The following is a 23,090-nucleotide window of genomic DNA, read 5'->3' as shown; positions in this document are numbered from 1 at the left end:
CCCAAAGAGTCACTTTTCGCCCCTTTCCAGGGTGTAAATCTCCAGTCTCCTGCTGGGATGGGAAAGGACAGGTGCCCATTAGGGGGAAATAGAAGGGATCGAGAGACCCAACTTCTTCTTTGGCTACTTTAAATGAATCCTCCTTAGTTCAGCCACCCCTTCGCCCCAAGTTCCAGAGGTTCCTGACACTTCGAGTTCCTTGAGAATTCTGACGTCTCTGGTTGGTTCTCGCTTTTCTTCACTGTGGGTTTGAGATTTTCCTTTCTCAGGTCTGCTAAGTCCATTACTCTTCTTGCATCTGCTTTCCAGCTTCTAAAACATTGTTACGGTCTATTTTGGAGTGGTGTGTGTGTGTGTGTGTGTGTACACACAGGAACCTCTTTACTATAGTTCTAGTAGGTTTTGCAAGGGATTGAAACTAGATGTTCCATCTGCCACAGTTCCCGGAAGCCTGGTTTAAATATTATGAGCGAAGTCCAGAGGCCTCCGCGCATGGAGTTCACACCATGAATATACAGTGTTTTTCCTATGGCAGAGCTGGTGAGAATTTTTCAGGCTGGGGAACAATATTTGGGGAGAATCTGAGAAGTGCTGTTGTAGGTCCTTGGGAAAACCCTGGCAGGGTGCAGATGGGAGTGGCGGAGAGCCCCAGGTAGGCTGGGGACACCTGTGGGGTTCTCCAGGGAGCCCCCTGCCCAGGGAGCCCAATGCTAGAAAACCAAGCAGAGAGAGCTCAGCCTCAGGCCGAGGCCAACAGGACAAGGCCTCCCTGGGAAAATAGATAACCCTCAGAGAGAGGGGAGTGGGGACCCCAGAATCACAGAGTCATGAAGTTGTCAGACCGGGAGGACCTTAAAAAACATCTCCTTCAATGTTGGCATGTTAAGGGAGGGGATGCTAGGGCTTAAAGAGATAAAGGGGCTCGTCGCAAGCCCATCAGTGAAAGACAGTCTTCCTTCTGTGATGCCTCGAAAGATGGAGAATGATGGTTTACTCACCCTGGGAGTCCTGTCCTTGACCTAACCCACACCCTCTGTCCTGATCTGCTTGTCTAGGGCTCCTCCAAGGCTTTTGGATGAAGCTCGTGTTTTCCACCAGTTGCTCTGAGCTGACTTCAGGGCAGTCATGTGACCATGCAATGGGCTACTGGAAGTGGACATTGAGGCTGGGGGAGGAGCTCACCGGCCAGAGGAGAAGGGACACTCCCGGCAGAGAGGGTACAAAGATGTGCAGAGCTGTGTGCAGGGACGCCAGGGACGTGCTAGATGAGAGGATAAATCCACGCAGAACCAAGCCGACAGAGGGCATCCCCTGGGGAGGGGGCTCTCTGGGGAACCCCATAAGACGGGGTCTGAGGGGCTCCGAGGACACAGGCTTCTGGTAGTAGCTGGGCAGACTCAGATCTCAGACATCAGTCCTCCTGGCCGTCCTGCCGTGGCACCCACTGGCTGGTATTTGTGGAACAGTCTCCGCTACGTTGCCAGGGAAACGAGGCATCCCGTCACCACCACTCCCACCCCTGGGCTGCTGACACCCGCCACACCTGGCTCAGAGGCTTTGGTCGGCCCTTTCTGCCAGAGTCACGTGCACGCCTGTTTTTCTGTCCTGAGTGGGGTGTGAGGGCATCACCTCTGGTTCCTGAGGGCCACCCACCCGTGTCTCTTGGCACTGAGCTCTGGGCAGCCCATTCCAGGGAAGATTCGGATGGCTGATGGCTAATGCTCAGGTGTCAGGGTCCCCGAGCTCCCCTCCTGGCCCCTGTCAGGACTGGCGCCATCTCCCACTGGGGACACAGACCACACACTGCCTGCCTGGGGTGGGAGGACCAGGTGGGAAGTATAAATAACGGTTGACACCCAGAGCTGGGTGCCCCTCCAGTCTCCCCACCCCCACTGGGCTCAGCACACTGGACTTTCTGGGGCAGCCACAGCTGCCCACAGTCAAGGCCAGGGCTGTGGAAGGGGCCAGGCCTGGGAGCCCAGAGACGTGGGTCTGAGTCCTGACCCATTGCCAACTGTCTGTGTGGCCTCAGGCAAGTGGAGAGGCTCTTCCAGTGTTATCCCCACCACCTGCTATGTCCTGGGCTCCAGGAGCAAGTGAAGATCGGCCACCTCTTCCTGGTACACCAAGCAGCGGGTTCGTGCGTGGGGTGTGGACAGTGTCGGGAAGGGGAGGGGCACCCAGTGCTCAGGACAAATCCCCCACTGGTCTCCACTTTCCTAGGTAGTGAATCCCAAATCCTGTCACCTTTCCACCCAGTTATTCAGTAGCTGCTCGCTGAGTCTGTGCTCAGTGGCCAGGGGACAGATGGGACTGCGTAGGGGACACAGGAGGAAACAGCCACTACGCTGTGGGAAGCGGACTGGGACAGAGGGACGCGCAGCCACCGACTGAATACAGGACAAAAAGGATGGCAGAGAAGAGGACATTTGAGCTGGGCCTGGAGTAACGAGTAGGAGTTCACCAGGTGGATAAGAAGCAGAGGAGAGAACAGAGTGACCAAAGCCAGAAAAGTGAGGGGCGATGTGTGGAGGATGGGCGGGTGAGCGCGCCAGGCTCCAGCTCCGGGGTGCGCATGGAGGGGCAGCCAAGCCGTGGGCAGAGGCCTTGAGGGCTGTGCTGGGCGCTGTCCCGGGGGCCCACCGGGGTCACCCAGGCGCTCCAACAGGAGGGGACCAGGATGAGGCTTGCTGTCTATGACTTCAAGCGGGATTGTGTCTCTCCTCCCAGGGACTCTGAGTTCTGCTTCACTTCTTGCCATCTTCCCGATGCCTGACACCGTGCCGAACCGGCAGAAATACGAACGAGAGCCGCCAGCCCGTACGGAGCACTTAGTCTGTGTCAGGCCTTCCTCTCAGAGCCTCCGTTGTGTGGATTCACTTCATCCACACAAAACGGAAAATGGGGTGGAATTCCTTAATGATTCCCATTTTGCAGATGGCAGGCCGAGGCACTCCCTATGCACAGCTGCCCAGGGGCCAGCCTGCCAGGTGGCCGGGGGAGGCTCCGTTGTCCTCTGCACGGGCTCCAGCTGGACGAGCCTGAGGCTGGGGGGAGGCTGCAGGTGGGGACCAGCCAGGAGGGGAGACGCGGGGGACCGTGGCAGGGGCTCACGGCGCGACCCCCACGACGGGGGCCGAGGACAGGCCGTGTCATCAGTGTCCGTCTTTGTGGGGATTTTTCCAGGCAGTGATTTTTTCTAGTTAACATTTCCTTGACTTGCTTGTAGACTGACTACATCAAACCTCTCCCGCTTTCAAAACTGAGTCCTCATTCATTCATCGAACATTTTCCAAGCACCTGCTTTGTGCCAGGCGCTGTGCGAGCTGTGGGGACGCCCAGAGGAGACGTGATTCCTCCTCTTGCTGAGCTCACAGTTTTGTGGGGTGTTAAGCACCCTCACACGTGGAGGGACGCCCTCTGGCTGTCACCGTGTAGGCCCCTGGCTGGACTCTGACTCTGCCACTCACTGGGCAAGCGTCAGTTCCCTAACCTCCCTGTCCCTAGCCTCCTCATCCGTGAAATGGGTTAAAAAAAATCCTGCGTTGGAAGATCCCTGAGGACTAAGGGTGCTCACACACACTCTGTGCCCCCTTGCTGCTCACTGAATAGTAGTGTCTCCCCCTTTTCCTGTTTCCCTGCCTGAGCAGAAGCAAACTTTTCTGGAAGATCGTGCACCCTGGAGCATCTCCCCCTCATGGCGGATGCATAGGGGGACAGTGAGCCTCACACCGCCCCGGGCACGGAACACAGTCGGGGGTAGCAGGCCAGTGGGACCTGGCTGTGCTGTTCCCAGAACCTCCCAAGGCAGCCTTGGCCCTGGCCGTCCTTCAGCGGGTGGGCTGCGTCCTGTGAGGACACGTCTCCTTTAGGGAGGGCGTTGGAGGCAAGCTGTAGGAACACAACAGTGCCCTTCTTTCTTGGCAGGAAAGGCCTTGTGTGAGAGCTTGGTGCCTATCACGGTCCCCCCTTCCTCGGGCTGGTGGGTCCCCTGAGTCTTCCCTCGGCCTCAGGGGGGTGTCTTTTTCTCTCCTGAGGTCTCCCGTTCTCTCTGGTCCCTTGTTTGGAGCCCTGTGCAGGGCCAGGGGTGTCTTGGGGGGAAGCCTTTCTCTGCCCAGAACCAGCCCCACATTCTAGGGCTTTCCTGGGAGACTGAAGCCTTGCTTTCCACCCACAGGACAGCCCTGCTTGGGCGGCTTGCCCAGCCAACTCCCCTTAAGCCCGCCATGCGGGTCCCTCAGGCTTGGCCATCCTTCCGTCTGTTGGTCCTTTCATCACTGAGCCCTGCTGTGGGTCTACAAAGAGGAACAGGCCCAACCTCTGCCTTCAAGGAGCTGGGTTAAGTGGGTGTGGCCTCTTCATCTTTCATGTGCCAGGAAACACCGAGAACAGGACCCTTGGGTCCTCCCCTCTGGTTCCAGTGTTAGTGTCCATGAAACTGAGACCTCAAGGATTTCACCAGTGCCCAGGTTACTCAGAGCCCCCAGAAGGCCTTCCACCCCAGGACTGAAGACAGGGCAGGCACAGCACTCACTTGTTTTAGCTGCCTGCCCTGTCCGTTTTACGGAGGCACCCTGAAGTGAAGCATCACAGGGATGTTCATGGGTCCCAAAGCATTTCTAATGGAATGGGAAGATGATTATGATGCCATGTTCAAGGGTAAAAATGAGATATAATTGTGTAACCAGCATGATCCATATAAAGAAAGACCACATAGGAAAAACTCAAGGGGAGTAGGCCAATACGCGAATAGCGGCTTCATTCCGTGTTAGAATTCGGGGTGGGTTTCCCCCCTGCCTTTCCTTCATTTTTCTAGACTAAACAAGAGGTTTTCAACATCTCTCCTACTTTGTCCAGTTTTCCAGTTTTCTGAGCGCTCCCCGCACTGACATACACACTATTCATTGCCCACCTCCGTTTTGACGAAGTAGAGAGGGGTAAAGCAGCAACATTCCCATTTTCAGAGGCAGAGACTGAGGCTCCATGAAGTTAAGTGACTTGTCCCACAGAGGGGGAGCTGTGACAACAACAGGGGTCCTTTGACTCTCAGTTCCTTGCCATTAAGTGATTTCGCAGCTTCTCCGATCCTGATGGACACGGCGTCCAAAGTCACCTGGTATTCAAGCTGAATTTGGAGATTGTGTTTCCAAAAGCGGATAAGCCATGGTGGGTCCAGGCTTGTGAGGCCTAAAGTGTATACAATTTGGAGGCCCTTTGTGAAGAAAAGAACAAAATATGAATACAAAATTGGGCGTGAAAGTAATATTTAGAATTACAAAATTTTAAAAGCTGACAAATATCACAACATCCAGAAAAATAACATATTTCTATTAATTCCTTGCCTGACACATTTGCATAATCCTTATGCTGTAACATTTTTAAGCCGTGTGTTCTCTGAATGCCTCTTCATAGGACAATGGTTTTGTATTATTTTCTATGGAAACGATGATCCATAATCGGTTTGCACTAAGCATGTGACTTCACACAAAGTTATGCTCGCTATTTACAGAACCACCACAGTCTGTGCTCTACAAAGGCAGAAATCTGGATAAATTTTATTTTGTGCAATTTCCACCAAAAGAGAGAAAAAAAAACAAACCAGACTATGGCATGTTTATACTTGCGAAGCCTGCATTGCGGACTCTGCTCTCCGTGGCGGGGAATTTCTGTTTTGACTAGGTGTCAATGAGAACAGAATTTCCCATTCAGGCTTCTTACACGTGAGATTGTTGGAGGGCCTCTCTTCCTGCTCTGCATATTTCTAATACTGTTTTGCTTCCATCGCCACCCACTTCCGGTGCCCAATACTCTTGTGACCGTCAGGATACGACCTCTTGTCCTGCTCTTCCATGTTGCAAGCTGGGTGAGTTTGTACAATGGGTTGTTATTCCCAAGCCTCATGGTCAGCAGTGACTAAACTTTGTAAGGAAGCAGCTATGAATCATGTAAAGGTGTCCTGCTGAATCCCAGCTAAAAGTGTCCCCCACTCCACTTCCTCTTAGCTGGATCCCACGTGGTCGTTCTAATGTGACCTGACGCGGGGCCTGCTGTAACAAAATACCACGAGCTGTGTGGCTTCAAATAACAGACACTTCTTTCCTCAAGGTTTGGGAGGCTAGAGGTCTGAAAGCAGCATGTCAGCAGGGCCATGCTCCCTCTCTGAACGCTCTGGGGGAGGATTCTTTGTTTCTTCTAACCTCTGGTGTTCCTCGGCTGGTAGACCCATCACTACAATCTCTGCTTCCTTCCTAGTGTTCTCTCCTGTGTCTCTGTGTCTCTCCTCTCCTCTTCTTAGGAGGACACCAGTCATCCTGGATTAAGGGTCTGCCTGCTCCAATATGACCTCATCTTACCTTAGCTAGTTACATCTGCAAAGACCCTATTTCCACATAAGGTCGTATTCTGAAGTTCTAGGAAGAACATGAAATCTCGGGGGAGAAGGGGACACTGGGGTGCTGAATTTTATGTGTCAACTTCACAGAGCTAAGGGATGCCCAGCTGTCTCGTAAAACATTATTTCTGGGTATGTCTACGGGGGTGTTTCTGGAAAATATGAGCATTTGAATCAACAGACTGAGTGAAGAAGATGCTCTCTCCCATCCATTGAGAGTTTGAACCGAACAAAAATGCAGAGGAAGCGTGAACTCGCTCTCTGCTCACGCCGGGATGCCCATCTTTGCCTGCTCTTGGATATCGGTGCTCCCAGTTCACTGGCTTTTAGACTCAGATCCGGACTTACACTATCAACTCCCCTGTTCTCAGGCCTTGGCCACGGATTGAGTGACACTGCCAGCTTTCTGGGGTTTCCAGCGTGCAGACGACAGATTGTGAGACTTCTCAGCCTCCCTAACTGCATGAGGAAATTCCTATAATACATCTCTCCTAATATACCCACAGATACCCTCTACATCTTGACTAACCAGACACGCTTCCACCCAGTACACAGGGTCAGCCGGAGTGGAAAGGGACAGTGGCCTGAGCCCATGAGGTTAAAACAGCTTCCTTTTGCAGATTTTACAAGCACCCTTGACCTTGTGAACGCATTGCTTGCCAGTGCCAGGGCCTTAGTAACACCTGTGTGGGGAGGTGGGGCGGGGAGCTCTGAAGCAAGGTACAGGAGAGGGGAAACTAGGGTGGGGGAAGACGAGGAGCTGTCTTCAGGAGCTGGTGGGATTTGGGGTGGTGGGGGCCCAGGGGCTTGCTCAGGGGAGGAGGCCAGGAAGAGTGTGCAGGGCTGAGGACGGTGGCTGTCTGGTTCTCTCTGGGGGGAGGAGGTCCTCATGACTCACGAGATTGTGAATCGGAGTCCCAGTGATGATGGGATGATGGGAGGCCCACTTTCCCTTGTCTGCCAGCCTACTCCCCTGGGATTTCAGAAAACCAAGCTCCTTCCACCTTGACTTTTCCACACTCTTCACCTAATGACAAGAACGGCAATACAAATAACTCTCTATTGAGCTATTCATTCAGTGAATATGTATTGAGCGCCTGCTAGGTGCTGGGAATGTTTCTAGGTTCTTGAGGTGTGTCAGAGAGCCAGAGAGGAACAGGTCGTGACTGTCGCAGACCTAATACCCCAGGGGGAAGAGACTGAAGCCTGAATGAGGTACTCGTACGTCAGATGGTGAGCGGTGCAAGGGGAGAAGGAAAATCGGAGTGAGAAACTGGGGGTGAGGAGTGTGTGGGGGCACAGTTTCATTTAAGGAGGGGTGTTAGACAAGTCCTCACGGAGAAATGGCATTTGCTCAAAGACCAAAGGTGGGAGAGAACTGAGTGCTCCGGCCGAAGGGCAGGCAGAGGCCGCCAGCAACTGTCCCCGAGGAACAGGTCGGGGAATGTAGGGGGGCCAGTGACACAGTACATTTGGAGTCACAGTTGCAGGGGCTGAGCAGGGGGTGACGTGACCTGACGTCTGTGTTACAGGATCACTCTGGCCCACGTGTGGGGACTGGTCCAGGGAGGTGGAGGGCAGAAGCAAGGAGACCAGGTAGGAGTATAATCCAGGCGAGAGCTGAGGGCGGCAGGGAGGCGGGCTTGAGTTCTAGAGAGCCCTCGACGGTGCGGCCGACGGGGTGTGCGGACGAGAGCGAGGGAGACAAGCTGGCGAGGCGCTAGACGCTTAGCAGACATTCCTTCACGGTCCTGCCAACCCGTCTGACAGGTGAGACAGACTCACGGCGGTGTGGTTGCTTGTACGGGCCACACGGCACGGCAGGTGGACGGACCCCTGCCCGATTCCGAAGCCAAGTGTGTCCCCGAAGCCCCCCGAGCTTGTGCGTCCTAGGCGGGTAGGAAATTAAAGACTGTCCCTAAGACACGTGCACCACACACACACACACACACCTCTCTCACCACACATAACACAGCCATACCTCAAACCGCACACACCACACAGCACATACCGTGCACAAACACACACACACACACACACACACACACACACCACACACGTTCACAAAGTGTGATTATCCGGCGGGTGAACTCAGCACTGGATCTCACAGGCTGAGCCCTCTAATTCAGCCTCCAGAAGCCATGGCTTTGGACCCAGATAAACCCGGTTCAACTCCTGGCTCTGCCACTTTCTGTTCGCACGACGTGGGGCAAGTAATCAAATCTTGCTGGGTTTTAGTTTCCTCCTGTGGAAAAGGGCCTGGCAACAGCCCTTTCGGGGCTGTGGCAAGGATTAGCGATAATCTTTGAGAGCCAGAGGCTGCCCCTGGGCCAGCTTACATCAGTTTCCTTGCTTGGGCCCTGACGACACCACTATGGGGGGGGGGCTCTTCGGAAAGTGCTCTGAGAGCCTGGGGCAGACGGCGAGCGATGAGACTTCAAATCTGTCCTTAGGCCCTGCACGAGCTCCCTGTCGCAGCGGGCTGCGGGTCATCACCCTGTGGCCGCAGCACCGACCCGCGCCTCCAGCCTCCCTGACGTGACAGCCCCTCAGAGTGGCCGAGAGGCCAGAGCAACCCTTTCCCTTGGATTTTGCTGTGATTTATCACCCGCTGGAGAGGACGGGTTCTGCTGGGAAAGGAGATTAATTGGAGAGGCACATCTTTAGAAGGCCAATCGTTTCATAGATAAACATTCCAGCTGAAAAGCAGTTGTCAACAACAGTGGGAGCATTCGTTCTCCCCTCAGCTGCACGGCCTCTGTGTTAGCTAACCAGACTGGCCCGGGGGTCTCCAGAAATCTCTGCTGAGCCGTCAGGCGGGGTTTCCCGAGAATCTAGCAGAGCTGCTCCCGAGCGGCTGCCTCCATTTATACAACAGTTCAGTGGAGAATGTCAGAGGCTGGCGCGCGCACACACACACACACACACACACACACACACACGGACGCACCGAAGACGCAGAATATGCGTTTCTGGAAAGCCTGACTATGTGCTTATTTTCATGCAGGTGCGTGCCCTATGGTAGAAAGAGCACTGGACTTAATATAAGAATATCTCATTTCAGATTTAGTCTCTGCCAGGGCAAGTTGACAAGACTCTCAGAGCCTCAGTGTTTGCGTTGATCTAGTGGGGAGGGGAGGGTTGTGTTGAATGGACAAGATCACGTAGGTGAGAACTTGGCCCAGAGTGGCAGGAAGCAAATTACTGGCATGTTGGTCCCTGGCATGTTTGAGAAATTGATTAGCTGTTAATATTTTGGTTTGGGAATATGTTTTTGAAAATGTTGGTCCAAATGTGTTCTTTATGCATCTACACATGGATACATTCAGGAAACATTTCTCCATCACCTGCTCCAGGATCGGGCCTAACCTGGCAGCGGGGAACCAGGAAAGGCACTCTTACCTTCAGGGGGCTTGGGGTTTGGTAGGGGAGCGAGATGAGGAAAGTGCCTCTGGCCCAGCCCATCCTGCTTGTTGGTACAACAGTCCTGAAATGCAAATCTGCCTCCACCACTCTTCTTTGTAGTTCCAGTGGTTCCCCAGTGCCTCACCGGAAGCCCTTGCTGACCTCAGGCCCTTGGTGATCCGGCTCGGTGGGGCCCTGAAGGTCACAGCCTACCTCTGCTTCCTCCGGGCCCCACACCCTCGGGCAGGGCCGGGCCTCTGGGACACACCCTCTGTGTTTTCACACCCTGCTGGCTCTGTCTGTACCGTCCCCCAGCGATCTGACCATCCCCCTAGGACTCCTCTTCCCCTGTAGGTCCCTGTCCCTTAGACCCATCATCACAGGGCACTGCTGTCTGTGTTTGTTGCTACCCCTTGTCTTGCCCGGGCAGGGGGGGGGTGGGCTCCAGGGCAGGGCTATATTTTGCTCATCCTGATTCCCTGCGGCAAAGTCCAAAGGGACAAGGGGAAATGCTTCCTAAATATTGAATATTTAAGAAACAGTCTTCTTATTTTAAAAGTCCCTTATTAGTCAACAGTTTTGGAAAGAGAAAAAAGCAGGCAGAAACGTGTGACCCTCCTACCCAGCTTGAGGCAGGAGTCAGCCCCTGGGAGGCCAGGCTGCTGCTCAGAACCATGGGGTCATGGAGCCACGGAGCCACGGAGCCACGGGGCCACGGGGCTACGAAGCACACGGAGTCCCGGAGTCACAGGGACATGGCCACCAGGCTGCGCAGAGGTCCTGCTCCCGGCTCCCCCTGCCACCTCTTCCCTGCCTCACGGCTTCCATTTCCAGGTCTGCCCTGCGCCTCTTCTGCATGGGCCCTCTATGGCCTGCCCTCTCCATCATTTCAGAAAGGGGGGGGTCTGTGTCTTTGGAAGCGCTTACCCACATTCCCAGTGGCCTGCGGGGAGCCTGTGCAGCAGCGTTCAGTGTTGCCTGAAATTTCCTGAAGCACAGCTCTGCTCATGTCTGCCCACCGCCCGAAAGCCTGGAATAAACAATTACAACGACATCATCACTGACAACCATAAAAGTGGGAGCCTCTTGTGTGCCGGGCACAGGGATAAGCTGCTCACAGACACGATCTCTTGTCCTCACGTCCACCCTGAGTGAGAGTTCGTATCCCCATTTTATAGTTGGGGAAACGGGGATTTATGGGTTCAGCAGCTTGCCCAGAGTTATGTACTCTAGGGGCCACGCACGTGCACCTCTCAGCTCGCCGGTGTAGGGGGCTTCGTGCCTGCAGCCCATCTGCTGCCCTGACAACTGCATCCAGGGCTGCTCCCACCAGCAGCTGAGCAGGGATGGAGGGCCCCGGGAGAGACAGGTTTCCTCTGCTGGGCGCCTCTGGCTCCGAATCCCCAACACCCTGCTGGACTCAGCCAGAACGCCCCAGAGATGCTTCCTCTCCCCCCGCCGGCGCCTCCCTCCCCTCCCTCTCTCCTTCCCCGTACTCAGACCTGCCTCATGGTCTGACAGCTCTCCCAGCTTCTGCTAATCCTGCTCCATTTTTCCTACCAGCATTGCCCTGAGAAATCTCCAGCATGGCTAGTCTTGCATGGTGTCTGCTGTCTGGAGGACTGGAATGAATGCACACAGCTAAAAAATGCCTGCTGGTTGAACCCAAGCCTCAGTGCTAGCCTTCCACGCTAACTAGCTGGCGTGGTAGCCTCATGCCAGGACCTGGCCTCCAGGATCTGAATGCAGGGGATCTGAGGGACGTCTGCACTGTGTCCTTAAGGGGAAGTCCATCACTGATCCTGTGAAGCAGGTGACACCTTAGGGAGAGCAGAGCAGAACGACGGAAAGAGCCTGGACCCCTGACTGCAGAGCCGAGCAGCACGCCTGCTGGTATTTCCACGTGGGAGGGAAAGACCTGCTTTCTGTTTATTTTATTTTTATTTTTATTTTTATTTTTTTATTAATAATATTTGTTATTATATTATGTTAGTCACCATACAGTACATCCCTGGTTTCTGATGTAAAGTTCGATGATTCATTAGTTGCGTATAACACCCAGTGCACCATGCAATACGTGCCCTCCTTACTACCCATCACCGGTCTATCCCATTCCCCCACCCCCCTCCCCTCTGAAGCCCTCAGTTTGTTTCTCAGAGTCCAGTCTCTCATGCTTCATTCCCCTTTCTGATTACCCCCCCTTTCTTTATCCCTTTCTTCTCCTACCGATGTTCCTAGTTCTTAAGTTCCATAGATGAGAGAAACCTACGGCCTTACCACCCTGAACGCGCCCAATCTCATCTCTCAGAAGACCTGCTTTCTGTTTGAATCACTGCCACTTTGAGCCCTGCTACACTTAAACAGCTGAACCCAATTGCCTAGCCAATTCAGATTCAAATTAGGCTCAGTTGGCAAAACTCCGCATTTTAAAGGGCCTGAAAAGCCACATCATTGTGAAGACATCCCAGCATGGAGGGAGGGAGGTAAGGGAAGAAGGGAATGGACAAGCAGGGAGCTTAATGGTCAAGGGAGCCAAGGTGAATGGGCTTTGTGCGGTGCCCTCGGTACACAGTAGCTGTTACTATTACCGTTACTGTTGTTGTTATTGAGGTCATTTTGGCCGGGGCATAATAGCACGAGCATGAATGCGGAGCACTGTCTGCTGTGGTCTGAGAGCCAGGTGAGAGCCTGAACTGTGGCAGAGAAGTTCTTTATATGACTTGTGCAGCAATAATAAGAGAGCAGGAAATATTCAACCCCAAAGCAGAGGCGATGCTTTTCCAAGCCCTGGGGGAAGCCGTCCAGCTTGTGCAGTGAGCATCTTCTGCCCATGAGCTTGAAGGCCCCGGGAAACGGAAATCTGCAGCATGGTTGGGTGGCTTGGGCTGGGTATCACCACCCCCGCGGCGCCCCCGGAGCACTGAGGGAGGATTCTTCATGGATGCCAGTCCCATGCAAGGATTCTGGGAGTTGGCTCTTCCTTGCCCTTCTGCTGGGTGTGCCCAGAGTTGGGGTTCAGGTACATCTGACCTGCCAACCCTGCTCAAGGCTGAGAGGACAGGGTAAAACCAGCTTCCCAGCCCAGCTCCCAGGGCTCTTCACGTCCTGGGCACCCCACTTTCACACTCAGTCTCATGCACTTCTCGCTGTCATCACAAGCCCTGCCTCTGTGGCTGTGCTGTTCCAGCCTTTCCCTCCGCCTCCCTCTGGCCCGCTCCTCCTAGCTTTGCAATGCCCGGGTCCAACACCACCTCCGTGAAACTGAGCCGCCCCCCTTCTGCCTCCTCTGTGCTTCCCTCGGAATCCCTCCTGGGGTCCTGCTCACAAGGGTCTTTCCCTGGACAGAAGGCTTCCCAAGAGCAGGAATCTCACCGTCTTCTTGGCCTCTGTCCCCAGCAGCCTGCAAAATGCTCGGCACAGGGAAGGTTCAAGAACGTCCTGATGGATGAACTTGTCAACAAACCCACAGTGACTCAAGTGTAGGGACGTGGTGAAGAGGTGAGCACTGTCCCCGTGGAGAGGGGCTGTGGGGATGAGTATTGATCCTGCTGCGACCACACCCGAGCCTGATGCAGTGACGCTTCATCCATCCCTTAACCCATGTACGTCTTTTACTGCTAATGCTGCAGGGACATGCAGATGGGGAAATCGAGACCCAGAGCTGAAGAACTAAATCACCTGGGTACTCACGGCAGAGTTTCTGACTTCCTGCCTTGCACATGGGCCATGAGCCACTGCGGGCTTGTGGAGAATATTCTGGAGTTGGGAGTCTGAATATCTGGGTCTGAGTGTGGTTTCTACCCCTTTGGCAACTTTGTGTGATATTTCTCTCCCTGGAGCCTTGGCACTCACATCAAATGGGGATAAATAGTTGCTTCCAGGTTACGTCACTAATATGATCTGTCAAGAAAGAATATATATGGGGGTGCCCCTGGGTGACACCGTCGGCTAAGGGTCCAACTCTTGGTTTTGGCTCAGGTCATGATCTCAGGGTCATGAGATCGAGCCCTGCATCGGGCTCTGCATTCACTGTGGAGTCTGCTTGAGATTCTCTCTCTCTCCCCCTCTGCCCCTCCCCCATGCACATACGCGCTCTCTCTCTCTCTCTATATATATATGAAAAGCTTTCAGAAGTCATTAAGACTTCTTTCATATGCAGATTTTATTTTATATTTTTATCTGAGGGCTACAAATTAGATGAAAGACCAGGAAACCTAAAGTGTGCAACCAGTAAAGTTATGATTTAAAAAGAAAAACCAATTGGGGAAAAGCTTACAGGTGAGACAAATACCACGGTGTGATTACATCTAATAACCAGCATGTGTGGTAGAGTGAGTTTTGTCTCATTTTGTATTTGCCTTTTGAAATCTGTTTAATCTAAATAATAATAATAATAATAATAATAATAATAACAAAGTAAAATAAAATCTATTTAATCTGACCTGGTGAGTGGAAGACAGCTCCCCCAGTCTAGTGGGGTGGGTGCAAGTGTGTTACACGGTTCATCTCTAGTTGGTGAGATTATGGGTGATTTTTATGGGTTTTTTTCCCTATCTTTATTTTTGTACTTTATCTGCATGGATATGGAAATTATAGAAAATAAGTAAAAGTTCGTGAATGCTTTCATTGGTGGAGTGCCCCCCTCTTTGATCCTCGTGGAAGCAATGGAGAGGTCAGGTGATCACCGCGGCCATGGCTGGGCGGTGATCTCAGCCTCCTCATTCCCAAAGCCAGTGCTGTTTGCGCTCACTGTGTGCTCCTGACTGGCTGGCAGGAGCAGTGTGCATTTGGGGATGGGGTAGCTTCTAGATGCTTCTCTGTCCGACATGGAGTAAACGTGAAGGAGGGGCCTTTGGCACGGCTCTGGCATTCCATTTAAACCAGGCTCATCAGGGCGCCTGGGGGGCTCAGTCTTTAAACATCTGCCTTCAGCTCAGTTCATAGGGATCCGAGTCCTGGGATCGAGCCCTGCATCGGACTCCCTGCTCAGCGGGAAGCCTTCTTCTCCCTCTCCCTCTCCCTCTCCCACTCCCCCTCCTACTCCCCCTGCTTGTGTTCCCTCTCTCGCTGCCTCTCTCTCTGTCAAATAAATAAAATAAATAAAATCTTTAAACCAGGCTCATCAGAACCCATGAGACACGGTCCTGCTGCAGGAGCTCTGCGTGTCCTGGAGGCCTGAAGCAGCCCACCCTCCAGCAATTCAGAGCCAGCCCAGGCCTTGGAAGCTGTAGTTTGGTACATGCGACTCTGCAGGGCCCTAGGTCCTCTGTGGGGCTGAGCTCTGGGTGGGGACCTTTGGTCTGCTCTGCCCGAGGGTATCACCAGCTGGGAGACCACCCGAGGACAAGCCCATCTGTCTCATCGAGTCCCAGTTTCTCCAGCTTCAAAATGGGGACGTGTTTTCTACCCTGTGGAGGCTTTGAATGCCACACTAAGGAACTCCAGTTTATTCCAATGGAGGAGATTTTGCCAAGCAGAATCCCAAGGGATTCATTCCACCCACCAGGTTCACTGGGGCCTCAGCTGCAGCGGGCAGAGCAGAGCTTGAAGGATTTCTGCTGTAGAGAGCACGCTCCCCGCTCAGGGGAGGGGCAGAGTGGGAGACACATGGCATCTGACTCTTCTCTGGTCCTGGATCAGCGCTGTGATGACCTCAGGGTCAGGAGTCATCTCGGCCTCCCCCACACAAGGGTCTTCTCCACTTAGGAATCCAGGGAGGAAGGGGCAAGGCCTGCACCTGTATGGTTACCAGAAGCCTCGCTGAGCCCTGAGGATTTGGGAGGGGGCAAATTCTCTCTGGGAAAGTTCTTTTCCTGATGTTTTTGGAGAACAGGAGCCACTTCAGAAAGACGAGAGCCTTCCTCGTTAAACCCTCCGTGAGCTCCCGAGTGTTTTCTCTCTTACACGATCTCACTGCCATGAGAATTCTGATACATTTTTTTAAATCAACGAGGTAGGGAAGATGAGCTTATTGCATTCTGTGTGTCTAACACCCGGAGGCTTGGAGAGGTAGAGGACCTGCCCCCGGTCACAGCTTGCTCGTGGTGGACCAGCGCTCCGGTTCTGCCTTCAGGCCACAGGACTTTCCACAGCCTGCTCGTGCCCGCGATGGTATTTTTAAGCAAGGGCTTTAAGCCTTGGGTGAAAAGCCATCTTTTCCACTTACTGGTTGTGGGAGCTGAAGCATTTATTATTCATAGGGTGGCCAGATAAAATGTAGGATATCTAGTTAAATCTGAGTTTCAGATAAACAACAGGTTTTTTTTGTTTTTTTTTTTAAAGATTCTATCCATTTATTTGAAAGAGAGAGAGAGTGCGCATGCACGTGAGAGAGCACAAATGGGGGACGGGGTGCAGCAAAGGGAGAGGGAGAAGCAGACTCTCCAATGAGCGGGGAGCCCGACATGGGGCTCCATCCCAGGACCCTGAGATCATGACCTGAGCTGAAAGCAGACGCTCAACTGACTGAGCCCCCCAGATGCCCCAACAACAAATCGTTTTTTAGTACTGGTAGGCCCCATGCAATGTTTGCTGAGTCTGACGCCATAGATTGGATGCTTGGGTCTCCCCACTGCCGAAACCCTACCCCTCACGGTGATGGGATTGGGAGGTGTGGCCTTTGGGACAGGTCGTGAAGGCAGAGCCCTCATGAGTGAGATGATGGCTCTTATACCAGAGACCAACAGTCCATGAACCAAGACGTGGGTTCTCACCAGACATCAGATCTGCTGGGGACCTGATTTTGGCCTTCCAGCCTCCAAAACCGTAAGAAATGCATTTCTGCTGCTTACAAGCTGTCCCGTCTCTGGCACTTTGCTGTAGCAGCCAGAACAGATTAAGACACCTGGCAACTGTCATTCTTCTTCTAATTAAAAAAGGTTAAAGGCAAAAATGGAGCTGTCGTGAAGAGAGCTGGTGATAACGCATTAACGAGTCTGCCATAAAATAGCATTCAATGAATGTTTAAAAATGGAAGTGCCAACTTCTGTAGGAGGCCATATAAGCTACGTCTGGCCTTCTTCTCCCTCACCTGCGAACACTTCCTACCCAGGGGTTGGTAAACTTCTCCTTAAAGGTCCAGATAAGCAAGTGTTTTAGGCTTTACGGGGCATCCATAGTCTCTGTCCCAGTTACCCAGCTCTGTCATTGAAGCTCAAAAGCAACCAGAGGCAAAATGTAATAAATGGTTACGGCCTCTTCTAATAATACTTTATTTGCAAAACCAGGCCAGGCCGAGATTTGGCCGGGGGAGTTTGCCGGCGCCCGCCTTTCCGGTGGTAACTGGGTACCTCTCAAGAGATCTGATGCTAGGTCTCCAGCTTCTGTCTGTTTGCTTGTCACTCACTGATTGCCAAGCACAGGCGTTTTGTTCTCGTCAGAAACCCGCACACCCAGCTGTGGAGACCGACAGGCCTGGGTCTCACTCCCCGGGGGAGCTTGCAGCCCCTTGCCGGCCCACCCCAAAGTGCATGAACAAGGCCCCCTGTTACCCAAGAGCTGTCCTTCCCACTGCCACAGACGGGAGGTCAGCCACCCCTGCCACTGTGGGGGCTGTAATTACCCACCTCGCCATCAAGCCATTGCCATGGCAACCTCCGCAGCTGCGTCCTCCTCTAGCTCAGAGCTGAGCGCTGTGCCCGCTTGAAAACGAAGTCCCTGGGGGAGAAAACAACCAATTTCCCCGACCTTTAGAGCAGTCATTGGGGGTCCAGGACACTATGGCAGGAGTGGAAAGAAATAATACAAGGCCAACAATCATCACCATAAAAGCAACATCAGAATCATCTGTGGTGTTCAGACAGGACTCCATCCACAACCACGATCTCAGTGTATACTCACCCTCTCCAGCATTTCCTCTAGCCATTCATTCATTCATTCATTCAGCACCTGCTCTGCATCGAGAACTGCTCTAGGCCCTAGGCTTTCAGTGATGAAGCAGGCAGACGCTGTCTTCAAGGACTTTCTAGTTCAGCGCAGGGTTGTAGGTAGCCAGAAAATTGAATAATTACAAATTATGACCAGTGTAGTGAAGGAAACATACAGGGTGCCGAGTGAGCGATTAGAGTGTCTGTGGGATACACCTACCTAGATAGTATGGTGAGGACAGGCCTCTCTCAAAGCAGGTGACATTTAAACCAAAGGGCTGAAGGCTTAGAATGAGTCACCTGTGCAAACAACAGGGGCAAGGGCACCTTAGGCAGTAGGAATTGCAATTGCAAAGGCACTGGGGCAAGAAAAATGTGCATGTTCAAGGAATGAAAAGGAGACCCATACGACGGGAGTATAATGAGTGAGGAGGAGAGTGGCAGTAGGTGAATTTGGGGGGAAGACATGAAGAACCTTTAGGTCATAGTAAGTGTGTTGGTCAGTGCTGTGGGCTAAATGTTTGTGTCCCTCCACAGTTCACATGTTGAAGCCTTAATCTGCAAGGCGATAGTATTTGGAGGTGAGGTGTTTGGGAGGTAATGGGGTTTAGATGAGGTCTTGAAGGTGGGGCCCTCAGGATGGGGTTAGTGCCTGACCAGAGCTCGCTGGCTCTTCGCCATGGGAGGACACAGCAGGAAGGTGGCCGTCTGCCGGCCAGGAAGAGGGTCTCACCAGAACCCGAGCAGGCTGGCATCCTGAGCTCACACGTGCAGCCCCCAGAACTGTGAGAAGTGAATTTCTGTTTCCTGAGCCCCCCAGTCTGTGTTGTTTTGTGACAGTAGCTGAACTAAGATGGTCAGTGTCCAGTCCAGTGTCCGGGGGAACTGAAACCACTGTAGGTACTTCAGAGGGACTTTGATATAGGGAGTTGGATACAAAGGTGTCAGAGGGTTAGAAGAACAGAACGGGGAAAGGGTGACGATTGGAGGAGCCAAGGAAAGAAAAGGATTGTTATTCAGACTCCAGTAAGGTGAGGTGCCCCCAGGCGGGGACATGAGCCATCCTCCCGTCCTTATGTACAAATGAGCACATCAGGGGGCCCCGGTGCAGTACGTTCAGCCTCTGACTCTTGGTTTTGGCGCAGGGTCAGGAGATCGAGCCCCACAGGTGGCGGGCTCCGCACTCAGTGAAGAGTCTGCTTGAGAGTCTCTCTCTCCCTCTCCCTCTGCTCCTCGCCTTGCTTGTTCTCTCTCCCTCTCTAAATAAATAAATAAAACCTTGAAAAAAATAAATGAGCACATTAGGCAGAAATTTTAAAATTAAGGACACAGTTTTTATTATATACAGCAAAAAAAGGCTTAAAAATTAACTAGAAAAGTGGCATAATGAAAAAATGCTAAGATAAAGAGTACCTACAAATCACTTTTAAAAAGACTGACAACCAATAGGAAATTAGGTAAGGGCTGTTCACAAACGGATCCTAAACCTGGGAGAAGATACCACTTCACTGATGGTGAGAGAAATGGAAAACCACACTACAGGGGATACCATTTCTCATCCACGGGATGGCTAGGGAGCAAACAGTTGGAGAGCAGGATACAGAGACAGGGGCCAAATTCGCAGGCTCCCGTATTTCTGGTGAGAGTAAGAACGGGTCCCACATCGGAGATCAGTTGGCATCACCCATCGCGCCTCTCCGACCCGCCACTGCCCCTGCGGATCTGTCCTCCAGCCCTGCTCGCACCTGCAGGGGGCTCGCCACAGCACCCGGGTCAGCAGAGGGGTGGGGATGGCTTCAGCCTCCATGGGCAGGCGTCTGGTTAAATAAGTCAGAGAATCCGATGAGGCCATCAGACCTGACCTTGTCACCACCTGTGACTGTGACTCTGGACGATCACAGCGGCGGTCCACAGCCGCCAAACTGAGGTGGCGACTCACCGTTGCTCCTTCACGCTCCTCGGTGACCATGTCGGATCTTGCCTTCGCTCCAAACTCCAGCAGCTCCCGCCCCCCTATTTCATGAACTGGCCACGCCCCCTTCTCAGGCGCGGAGGCGCGCACATCTCCGCGCCCCCATCAGCTTTGCCTCCAGTGGGTTATTCCCAGGAGCGTGGACGTGCGCTGTCATTTTTTGGATCTACACTCAAGATCCCCACCCGGCCCCTTCCCTGAACTCCAGGCTCACGTCCACAGTGTCCTTAAGACCTGCACTTGGGTCTTTATTAGGCGTCTCAACTCAAAGAGGGTCCAGAGCCCCACCGCTGAGTTCACCTGGAACTTTCCTCCCCCGGCTCCCCTCAGGCCAGCAGCCTGGAGTCTCCTGGGCCCTTCCTCCACCCGCACCCTCGGCCTTCCCCTCCCTCCAAGGCCTGGCCACCCTCCTGTTCCTAGCCTGGGAAGCCTGGGTCCGGTGCTGGCCTCTGTTCTCTGAACCTGTCTCCTGTGGCCGGTGCAGGGCTGCCCCTGCCCCCCAAGCTGCCTCCTCAGGGAGGCTTTCCCGACAAGCTCAGAGCTGAATCTAAGTATAGCCTGTGCCCTCGCTCTTCGCATCTGGAAAGAGGCTCGATCGGCTCTGTATTCATACATTTCATCTGTTCACCGGAAGACACGGACAAGAAGGTTCCTAGCAGCAGCATTCATAATCCAACTTCTCACCCCGAGTCCCACCGAGAGCCCGGCGCTGTCAGGAGAAGCGCCCAGCCCTGCCTCCCGGCCTTTCCTCTTGGCTGCCTCCAGGGCTGAGTGTACTTTCTCATCTGCCCAGGAAGGCAGTGCAGCTAAGCTGAGGGCCAAGCTCCAAACCCAGCTCTTGAGCTAGAATCCCAGCTCCCTCTCTTAGCTGCTGTGTGATCTTGGGTAAGCTACTGAACCTCTCTGTGCTTGCTTCCTTATCTATAAAATGGGGATCAGGACAGCACTTCCCTCATGGGACTTCATGAGAATTAGCTGAGTTCACAGCTGTGGGTATGTAGGATGGTGCCTGCTGCAAGGAAGATGGGAGTCTTGGCAAAATCCCAACGGCTAAGATTAATTGAGCACTTGCTCTGTGCTAAGTGCTTTACCCGTGTTACCTCCCTCCAGCTTTTCACTCCTCTAGAGGTAGCTAGAGATCTCTCCCTGTGGTACCATGGGGGACACTGGGGCAGGTGAGCTCTCCAAGGGCCCGGGGTGGGGAACCAGTAGGGTTTGCTTTCTCTTTTATTGGTCCCCTATGTGTGTGTATGGAGAGATCCTTAATGCTGGGTCTCTTCATCAAGAAATGCAGGCAAATACAGGGAAATCTATGGCTTAAATTACTTACCATGCAGGATATCTGCACGGGAGACCCAGATAGCATCCTTTTGGACTCAAGAGGAAAAACAACGGGCGTTCTTATTCAAGCCTCTGGAAGCCACAGAGCATATGGTCTACCAAACCTCTCAGGCCTGCGTTTCCAGGAAAACTGAGCTGGACCTCATGAGCGCCGTTCTCCTGCTGGATCTACTTAGTAGAGGGTGTCTGGGTCTCATAGACTCACATAATTTGAAATAAGCACCCACCCAGTTTTCCCCTTTTTCCACTTTGTTGCTGATGCCCAGAAAGGGAGGACGTATTTCCCAAGGCCATACGGCAAGACCATGAAATCCAAGCCTCCTGTCTCCCGGGTGAGCTGCTCCTCTGTGCTCTGTGTCAGACCTTTCCTATGCATCAGGAAGGTGACTCCTGGAAGGCATAGCCCTTGGAGGGTGTTCTCTATCGTGCTGCCCATTAGAATCACCCAGAGATACACCTGTGTGGGCCCCACTCCAGACCAGATAAATCAGAATTTCTGGGGAAGGCCAGGGCACGGATATTCTTTTAAAGTTCCCCAAGTGACCCTAAAATGCAGCCAGGGTTGAGACCCACTGTTCTGGCCGGAGAGATGGGAATGAGCCCCAGAGATGGGAAATGTCTGAGCTGTCATGACATAGTTATTAAGACCAGAGTGGACCTCACACCCACGTTCAGCGCTCTTTCTAACCCAATATGCCGCTACACCCTGCCCCCACCCCCAGACCCTTTGAAAAGAGCCTTATAGCTGGTCCACATCACAGTGGTGCCAAGCCTGGCAGGGAAGGCGTCATGCTCCGGTACATCCGGAGTGCAATTCAGGTCAGGTAATGAGCAAGTTAAAAATTCTGCTGTCACCTGTTTTCCAGGCTTTGAGGGTTTTAGCCACCCCGTTTTCCCCCAATCATGCTGTCCCTTCCCCTTAGTGGCAAGGTCTCTATGATCTCTTTACTATGACATGCTTGTCGTATCCATTGAACAGGTGAGCTAAATGAGGTCTCAGGGAGGGCAAGTGATGTGTCCAGGGTCATAGGTCAATCATTTGAGCCTAAGTCTGCATAAATGCAGAGAACACACTCTGTCTCCTGTGTTGGACCAATTCTGTCCAGCTCCTTCCTGGATAAGCTCAAACCATCAGCCCCTTCATTGTGGGTCACCATGCCCCATATCTTACCCGGGGCAGCTCAGGGCAAGTCCTCTGTGGCCTTCGGTCTTCCTTGCCCGGAATCCACTGACCCGGTTCGTTCCAGGCACCCACAGAAGGGCTGGTGCGGTCTAAGACGGAATCTGAGATTTGTGGCTGGTCAAGAGCCAGCTCTGGCTCCAAAAATCTGCCTCCTTATCTCTGCAAGGAGCTGGTAAAGCCCAAAGGACCTTCGAAACCTGTGTTTTGAAAGAGAAACAATTAAATTAGAGCTGGAATTCAGTGAAGTTTATGTTACAGCAAAGCCTGTCATCTGAAGCCTGGGCTTTCTTTTTCATTTGAAATGAGTGTTTATGCAGGTTTGTCACGAAGGTTTAAAAATCTTGACTTGCTCTGGAGCCAAACTCTGCTCTCCTAATTGGACAGGGAATAATTGTTAAAGCTCGCGACCAATGTTCTTTTCAAAATTGCATGTTTTACAAGAGCTGCGCTTGAAAACATATAATTCTACTGTTGTGAAACCGTAGCACCACGGCAAGTTTTGGAAACATGGAGAAGTTCAGTCCGGGAACCGAGGGGGTTGTTATGCTAGGTTGTGACAGTCTGGAACACCGTCTGGGTGTGATGGAGAAAGCAACACAGGCATTTGTGGGTTGGTTTCCCAATGATACAGGAAGGTTGGTAATTTGGGGGTGGGACATACGGAAGAAGGGAATCAGATTTGGAGACTGGGTTATACTCGAGGCCAACCTTTTAAGCTGGTAGGGCCTCAGTTTCCTTGACTATAAGATGACAGGGTAGGAATAAATGCCCCTGGATGACTCGGGTTCACTGAGAAACTTCCCTTCTCCCTTCGCCCACGTGACAGGCAAAGGTATCGAGCTAGATGACTCAGGGAAACAGCGTGGTCTGGAAATTCCAGAATCTCTGAAATTTTCTGCTAGTTATTGGGTGATTCCCAATCCACAAGAGGCT

Source organism: Ursus arctos, unplaced genomic scaffold (assembly GCF_023065955.2).
Source record: "Ursus arctos isolate Adak ecotype North America unplaced genomic scaffold, UrsArc2.0 scaffold_8, whole genome shotgun sequence".
Classification (NCBI taxonomy): domain Eukaryota; kingdom Metazoa; phylum Chordata; class Mammalia; order Carnivora; family Ursidae; genus Ursus; species Ursus arctos.
This window is presented reverse-complemented; position numbering follows the sequence as displayed.